The 9,235-nt window shown below is 40.4% G+C and overlaps 2 pseudogenes; both read right to left on the minus strand.

The window, feature by feature from the left end:
- The window catches only part of LOC116669478 (uncharacterized), an 11,199-nt pseudogene extending 7,927 nt beyond the window's left edge, over positions 1–3,272 (minus strand).
- Positions 3,273–3,452: 180 nt separating this feature from the next.
- On the minus strand, positions 3,453–8,947 carry LOC116669479 (uncharacterized; annotated as a pseudogene).
- Between the last annotated feature and the right edge of the window lie 288 nt (positions 8,948–9,235).

Raw genomic sequence — 9,235 nt, forward strand, 5'->3', positions numbered from 1 at the left:
TCACTAGACAACTAAGACAATCACCATTTGTTGTATACCAATCACATGACCACATGAAAAGTTCAATGGCATTCTGTCTATTTATTTCTGTTTCCAAATACAATACACATTTTCTATTATATCCCTGCCGATCACTAAGATCCCGTTGTAACGCTTCTGTCATTCCTGTTGTAGAAGACTTGACATGAGAATAAACCACGGCGTCACTACTGTATTCCTTGGAGCTGCTCTGCGGAGGAGCCTCTGGGAGCGAGCACACGGCTGCATATGTCACTGCTCTCCAGGCTGAAAGACGGGAAATTACAGGGTTAGTATTCTGAGCAATTGGACTCAGAAGATGAGACATAGAACTGTATTAACTGCCATTTAACAGTAACTAAGAAATACTGAATGTTACCACTCTGAACCTTTAGAGCATACAACTGAAAATTGGAACAAGAAACCCCTGTTCTCGTTAAACCAGTTGTGGTACAGCTCAGAGAATTATTTCCGGTATATTGTATTTATTCCATGCATGTATTACTGTATGGGCCACAGTAGCTGCTCTCCGTGGGTAAGACTGCTGTTCTCGGGTAGAGGAGATCGGGATGGACGGTTGGGTCATAATAACGCTTGAACAAGCCGGAAAGCGACTTTGTGTCCTGGGATGAAACCCAGACTTCCACCAGGATCGTTGTAACGCAAACCACAATCGTTTATCTAATCTAAACTAGTCTTTTTGGTGTCTAAACTTACTGTAATTCCATTGTCTCGCATTGCCGGACCTCCCTTCCCAGCGCTGTGTCCAATCCAGGAGTGGAACGTTGTTGATAAAAGTTAGTTGTCACTTACCTGCCACCTTTTGTCAACTAAACTCAACTGCAACAACGGCTGAAAGGACAGTCACCTCTCTGTGCTCTGTAACATGTTCACAGTAACCTTTTCTCTCGGCTACATTGTTTTAAAGCCCACTAAACTTAACTGTTGTCACCGCCAGGATAGTCACCTTTTGTCGCAAACCAACTGCAACGGCCCCTGCAAGAACCTGTCACCTCACTGCCGTTTATTCAGATAACAGTAAACCTTTTATTTGCCTAAATTTAACTGTAAGACTGCTTAACTTAACAGATGTTACTGTATGTTGTGTACAATATATCAACCCTTTCCTGAGAATACGTTGAACAAATGGATTACCTGACTGCTTCATGAGATCCATCCCTGATCCAGGACAGCTAAAACAAAAACAAAGTAAAAACTTCTGTCAATGCTACTCAAATATAACATATATACAGATATTTAACACAAGTGTTCATACCTGTGGGACTTTCTTGTGGTTTTTGCAAAGTGTCCATACAAGCACAAGTGTCCCATCCCCATAACGGTGTTTGACAGCATGAGGGCAATGACAGTTGGACTCAGCTCAACTGATTTGTTGAAGGCAAGTCTCCTTTGAAACACATGAGAATGAACAGTATTCAATTTATACCCTCTGTAAATGCTCAACATGAACACAAATCTTACCTTCTTAATGAAAACGTTCATAAGAGCAGATTTCTCTGAGACTGAAACCTATTTTCTTCATCTTGTAATCAAAATATTTCTCAAACCTAGTCCCGTAAATGAAAACATAAAAACACTGGCTTTAGGGCAGCAGTAAGCAATTATGTTCTTTAGTACTTCATCAATTTTTTTATTAATTTGATCTATACTATCGAATGTCAAATGTTAGCATGTTTGCTTGAAAAAGACCAACAATCAATCGATTACCAAATATGCTGATTACGTTTCTTCGGCCGATTGTTCTTCATTTCAGCTCTAGTTGGCTTTGGGGTTTTAAAGCATTGTTAATATTGACCTAGCATTTCTCTGTGTTTCTGATTCATATATTTGTAAGAATTGTACTAAAGGTACATTATGGTAGGGTGTTGAAATGAATCATTGCATCATGCAGTGACACCATAATCGATTGTTGACTACTGATGATGCTTGTTGATTTTCTGGATGCTTTTTTTTTTTTTGTGCTGTCTGCTGTGTTCAGACTCCGATACCTTCAAGGAGTGTCTTTTTTTTAAGAGCAGTACAATAAAAAACGGGGTTTATATCAAACTGGATCATCGTTGACAGGATGTCATAATCAAAATCAAATTCGTGAGACGAGTAAAGATTCACACCCCCTAATGTATGGTGACAATCTTACTGTGAACAATAATCCTGGTTCCGTTTCCCGAACAACGTCTGTCCACATGACGTCAGGACACAGTAGAAGTTCCAGCATCTCAGAGCTGAGGTTCCTCAGGAGAAGCTCGACACACACTAGTCTCTCCATCCTCCGGTCCCTCTGGCCAGCTCCTTATTTCCAGAGTAGTAGATCATTTGCGGAGCAGAGGGATGAGAGCTTTTCAGCCACGTGACACTAATGTGTTTCTGCTGCACAGCGGCCTGTGCGAACAGAACAGCTGAGAGTCACAGAGTCTCCTGGCTGGACGGGTCCAGACTCCCGCTGCTGGACTAGAGTCCCTGATACGGGTTTGCACCTTGGGAAGAAATCAAAGGAACATTTAGCTTATATCCCCGTGGTGGAAGAAGTATTCAGAATTGTAAATGTTGCTGATGTCAAACCATGTGACATCCGAACATGTTGTTAAGGTATAATATGGTAAAAGTACTCCATGCGAAAAAATCTTCACATTTGGAAACGAACAATCCATACAGTTTGATTGATGCGTTTAATGGTCAAATATTTTAGCTGGATTGCAGGACTTACATTGTTGGGTCACTTTAATTTATAATAAAACCGTATTGTATGTCCATGCATTTTGTGTGCAAAAATCTTAAATTAAAAAACAGAAGTCTAGACCACACTTTGTCATTTACAAAGACCCGACAATTCCCCCTGAGTGAGTATTTTGTGCGACAGTGGGAGGAAAAACTTCCTGTTTTAATTTATAAGGTAACTAAAGCTGTCAGATGAATGTAGCGGAGTAAAGTACATTATTTCCCTTTGAAATGTAGTGGAGTAGCAGTAAGAGTTTTTTTTCTTTTACATGAAAAGTAAGGACTCAAATAAAGTACAAGGACTTCAGCAATGTACTGAATTACAGTCCACCACAGGTAAAATTATCAACATTTTCTATCTCAAACTGTGGAGAATAAATACTGTTATCATCAAAAAGTTCCTTGTCCATACTGAATGTCTCTAAGTCCATCACTCACAGTAGTATGTGCCAACATCTTCCCACGTTGTCCTCGATAGTCAGAAGACGGCTGATGTGGTCCGATTGGACTTCATACATGTGATTTGTCTTTAATTATTGTCAGTTATATAAAGTATCCGTGGAGGCCAGCGGCTGAAGTCTCCTCCCAGTGTTTAGTGTGTACCAACCCTGGTTCTGGCAGCACTTTAATGTTACATGTAAAAGTGACGGTGTGTCCTAGCTCAACTGCTTGGAAAGCAGCTGGCGGAGAGATGTCACTTAGCTGCGCTTCACCTGAAAGATACAAAAGAACAATTCACTTTGAGTATGGAAATCCTCATTAAAAAAGATCCAACAGGTGGATTTGAGTTTACTTACACACAGACCAGAGCAGGGACATATTTAGAAGGCACACTGCCACTTCTCAGCTTGCATCCCCATCCTTCACACAGCAGGTCTGACAAGTATAGCATGTCAACACTCTCACCACGCAGGGACATACGCTGCTGACTGCTGTCTGATTGGTTCCTAGATTCATCTACATTCACCATTGGCTGCTTGGGAAATCAATATGTTGGTCACAATGCAAACGAAAAGCCCACATACCTAAGATTCACGTTATCAATATAGCATTATTTTAGTCTCATCTTTAGCTGGCTCAAAATCCAAATGTATCTGTCTGTATTCATATCCATAAAGGAAGAAAAGGTAATCATCAAAATTTAAATGACAAAATTAGGATGGTTGTGGTAGTTCAGCTGCTTTTCCCCTCGCCCCTTATATGTCCTGTAACAGAAGGACGAAGGTTAGTATACAACCACATCCTTTCATACTACATGTATTAAAAAAACAAAAAAACACCTGTCCCCACATCAGTCTCACTTGAAAGTTCTGTCACTGTGAGACTTCTTTACAGATGTGGTACACATGAGGATAACGAATAGCGACTGTAACTGTGGCAGCGAGCATTAGGCTTCTCCAGCAGTAATCATGACATACCACGTTATCGTCTAATACCTGGTCGATTCAGGTATTAGATATTATAAACACAGACCTGAGACCCGTGGCAGTGAAACAAGACTTAGACTAGTACATATATTCAGTCCCAGTCTGATTCAGGTCATGATCAAGTCTTCTTTAGTGGCGTTTCAGGATTATTTTTTTTTAAATTGGGGCGGCACAGTGGGGACCAATAATCAGTCCCGGGGAAATTTTATCAGAGTACAGCATAAAAATCTGTTAGAATTTAGGAAATATTGGAATGATAGAACACACACAATGTATTCTGCTGATAAAAAACATCTCATTCGTTTTAGTTTCACTTGTTTTCCTTGACGGTCACCTCCACTTTGGCAGTACACACAGCCATAAGACATACAAGTAGAAGCCAGCACGTGGCTTGCATAGACAACTGTAGTAGAAAGGGGGAAAGAAAAGTACGAAATAGCCCTTTTCAACGTTACAGGAATAAAGGGTGGGAAGTGTAAATGAACACACCTGTGACTTGGAAGCATGGAGGAGAACAGACTGAAGAATTAGAGTGGCAAAAGAATGAAATGACTAAACGTTGATCCAGTTTTGGATATTACATTATAAAAGACACAATGACGTTTATAAATGTGTGACAGATATTTAAATTCTGGATTTACCAGAAATCTCAGAGGACAATGTGATGCTGTAAGTGTGCTGATTCTTTAAAGCGGGTTTGGAATGGATGAACTCTCCAGATGTGAGGGTGGACTTCCTTGATTCTGTTGGACCTACCTAAGTCAAGATAAGCTCATCTCTGCAACTTTCTTGGCTTCTCTATTCTACTGCCTCTTCTGGTAATTGCATTAGCCCTTATATTCTACCCTCGTGTTATGGTATATTATGTTGGGGTAGGAGAAAACAGTCACATTATAAAGCAGGGCTTGTGTTCTAACTATTATAAGGTATTTCATATTGCATAATTGTTTGTATAGTAGCGTCTATGGAACTGTCTTGGAAAGCAAGGTGTCTGTCTGTTTCTCTCTCTCTCTCTACAATTCATTCAATCAACTTTATACTATCAGGTATATTGCTGGGTAACCAAGGGAACTTGTTTGGAATTTGGAGTAGTTTGGACAGCATTGCCTATTACCAATATATGAAAACTAAGACAGCACAATTTCAATTCAATTTTATTTATATCATTCATAAGACGTTATCTCAGACACTTTACAGATAAAGTAGGTCTAGACCACACTCTATCATGTACAAGGACCCAACATTCTAGTAATTCCCCCAGACAATCATTTAGTGCGACAGTGGGAAGAAACCTCGGACAGACCCGGCTCTTGGAGCGTGTCTGACGGGGCCGGTTGGGGGTGTGAGAATAGTGGCATAATAGTCACAATAAAGATAATGGAAGAGTGACTAGAATAGTAGTTCATGGCATGCAGGGCACAGCAACGTAGCAGGATGTAACAGGGTACTGCTGAATGATAAAAAGAATGAATATTAATATTAAAGCTTCAGAGGCCTTCAATCAGGCATGTCTTCCGTGGCGGGCTACCAGTGATTACTACGCCTATTTGAAACACTCATTCTTGACCTGTATGTTTGTGACTGCTGGATATAGCACACTGACATATCACTGAACTTTTCTTGGCTTCGATAAACGAGCACGAGCCTTGTGAGTTTTGCATCGTAACCAGTACAGGTAAAGGTAGTAGTACAATTTTCTCTTCTGAAAGTAATTCAGTAGTAGTGAAGTAGAAGTATATTGACTCAAATACGTGCTCAAGAACAAAATGATTTGAGTCTTTTCCTTTCCACGCCACTATCTACGTCTATCTGCTACATTTCACAGATATATATTGTACTTGACTCCACTACTTAACCTGACTTTTTAGCTACTAGTTACTTTCTCACTTATTACGATTTGCACACAAACACATATAGTTTATACAATCCCCAACAATATAACGGCCTGCAAATCCAGTCCAAATAATTAGCTGATTAAACACAGAACTGTTTGGATTGTTTCCATTTCTAAACTAGAGGATGTTTCTGCATTGTTACTTTTACTACTTTAATGCATTTTCCTGATGATTGATGATACTTACCAAGAACATTTGCAATGCAGGACTTGTAGTTGTAACAAGTATTTTTTATAGTGTGGTATTAGTACTTTTTGCATAAGGAGAGGATCGGAATACTTCTTGTACTTCTGGTAATACCACTGGTAGTAGTTGAGTGCATATTACATGCTACGAGGCCTTGTGTGAGTTTTTCAGGTACAATGGCTCTGGGAACGCTGGAAACAGTGAAGCAGGAGCCCAAGCAATCGGCTGGGGCACTGCACTAGTGGAGCAAACACACCTCAGTCTATTCTGTATGTGTGAACTGAGACTTTCTGATGTAAAGACATCCTGCCTGAAAACCGCACATCGCCTGACATCTCTCTTACTGTTACCTGCAGATAGCTTCTTACGTCTCTGGGGTTTGTGGCAGCATGTACAAAAACAACAACAACCTACAAAGAATGTGCTGTGGTAACTTTGGCCTTCTGTATGCACTGGACATGTGATGTCAAAGATGCAAGGCTGTTTACAGTCGTGGAAACCAGTACTAAACCAGCAGCCCGCAGAGGTGTGATGTAGTTCTGCAACAAGTGGTGTGACAGTGGAATCAGTGAATCTCTCTGGCAACAGAAGAAATTCTTTCTTTTTTATTTTTTTCAGTGGAAGAGCTTAGTTCATTGCAAGTCAAGCCTTTGTATTTATTGAATTTGCTGGAATCATAAGCTTGTTTGGAAAATTCAAATGACCCTTTGTGAAATGTCTTCTACACAGAAACAAAGTACAGGCACACAGTACACGTGTCCAGCTCTACTGCTTTACACTCGAGTACACCATTCAGTATTGGTGCTGTCCCTCTGTCTCTGATCTGTTGCCCATGTCATCCCTTAAAGCAGCGTAATGAAGGTTGTCTGCGTCTTGGCATAACTGGTAACGAAATATAAAATGGTTCATCAATATTATAAAGATACGGCCCAAGAAAACTGTGTTAAACACTGCAGGTGTCATGGATGGATAGAAAACGATACTTACCGCTATATTCGGATAGAAGTTGCTGAAAATGTTACATTACACTCGGTTGTGACACACAAATGAAAGCTATGTATTTAAATGAATATTCACTCATACTTGCAGTCATATTCAAAGAGTAACAGTTACCTGTACCTTGCAGCTTCTTTTGTTCACCTGGTACACTAAGAAAGCCAGTAAAACACTCAGGAACGTGGTGAATGCTAAAGCTGCACTCAAGAAATAATCCAGACAGGAGAGTCTCCCTTATCTTGGAGAGACGGACAGCAGGAGATATTAAAGAGCTTTGATGTTTTCTATAAGAATTTGATTTTTTCAAGTATATCTTCAAAAACAATGCTGCCATGCCGATTTGTACAAGTTACGGTTTCTTTTCCCTCCTAGTGTGCTAGCCCAAAGAGATCTCCTCAGTCATTTGATTGGTAATGAATAGTGGACCGAAAGCACAGCAGTGTGACTTAGACAAAAAAAGGTGTTCCAAATAGATACTTGATGCCAACATGCCGATTGAAAGAAAATTGGACTATTTACGTCCAGTGAAGAATCCTCTTCAGGACAAAATCCATGGTTTATCTTCCAATATTAATTGTTTTTAGTAAAAAAATCCCCACTTTGGGTTTTCCAAGAAATTATTTCCATGCTGAGCTCTGCAAAGCCATACTTGCTAGAGAACTGTAGGCATGTTGGATGCAAAACACCAGCATATTCATACATGCAATGCCAGGACAAAGTCGGCTATCTCCAAATGCTGAAGCTTGTGATGGCTTGGGCTAAACTTTGGAATATGTGCACAAACACAAGGACTGTAGATTTTGTCCCCTGTCTCCCACTGTAGAGTGTCGCTAAGGAACCACTTTATGGTCACTAAAGACATTGGTATAACAATAGGAGAAGTAATTCCTCTGTATTGTATAAGAAAGATAAGAAAAATACAAACCCAGGAGTTTTCATTGCAATTCATCAAATAAAACCTTGGCAGAAAGTTCTTACCCTCCAAGTCCACTTTGTCCCGTTTCCAAACAGATGTGTCCACATGAGGCTCGGCACAGTAGTAGGTCCCAGCATGAGAAATTCAGACTCTTCATCGGCAGGTTGTAGACACAGGTGTGTGTTGTTGTGTTGGGTTTCCTCTCACACTGATCAGTTCCTGTCTCCGGGGGTGTAAAATGTCCTGGCTGAGATTCTTCTGACTTCTTGAACCAGTAAACACTGTGTTCTCCATCACAGGTCTCGTGTGTACTGTACAGTTGAGAGTCACAGAGCCTCCTGGCTGGATGCTCTCAGACGCTGATGGTGACCGTAGCTGGGACCTTCCAACCTGAACCTTCTACACTGACTGTAGTGCCCTCATAAAATCAAAGTCATATAATTGCTCCCTACGCAGTAGTAACTTGCTGAGTCTGAAATTTGCAGATCTAAATCTTCAAGAAAAATGTATCATTTATTTTTCCCTGGGGAACCGTGAGTGTTGTTGAATTCATCTTGAAAGGTTCCGTAACCACTATGCCTATAGACGAAGACATCAGCTTTGGTTTCTGTCCCAGAGTTTGCTTATACCAGTAAAACATCGATATTGCTATTCCCTGTCACAGACACAAGTCAAAGTCACCCGTTCCCCAACCTTAGCTGACTGAAAACGTAATGAAGACTGTTTTAGAGTTGTCATGTGAGCTGAGGAGAAAAATGAGACAAAGCAAATACACAAGTTCATTTGAAATTTAATACTGGTATGTTGCTGTGATTGTATTGCAGAATGCATGGAAACAGGGCTTTAGTTTAAAGTAAACCACGACAAATAAAAAAAACACCTTACCCGATTCGCCACAAACAGACATGTGAAATACAGCAAAGTTCGGAGGTGTCACGTGCTGAAATGCTGTGCGGAATGATTTGAACTCTGTACATTCTCCACTCTTCACAGAGAAGGCTGCGTCTGATTGGCCAATCAGATTTGGAAAAAGTGAACACACGTTCAGTGGCCCCCACATT

This window comes from Etheostoma spectabile, chromosome 19 (assembly GCF_008692095.1).
Source record: "Etheostoma spectabile isolate EspeVRDwgs_2016 chromosome 19, UIUC_Espe_1.0, whole genome shotgun sequence".
Classification (NCBI taxonomy): domain Eukaryota; kingdom Metazoa; phylum Chordata; class Actinopteri; order Perciformes; family Percidae; genus Etheostoma; species Etheostoma spectabile.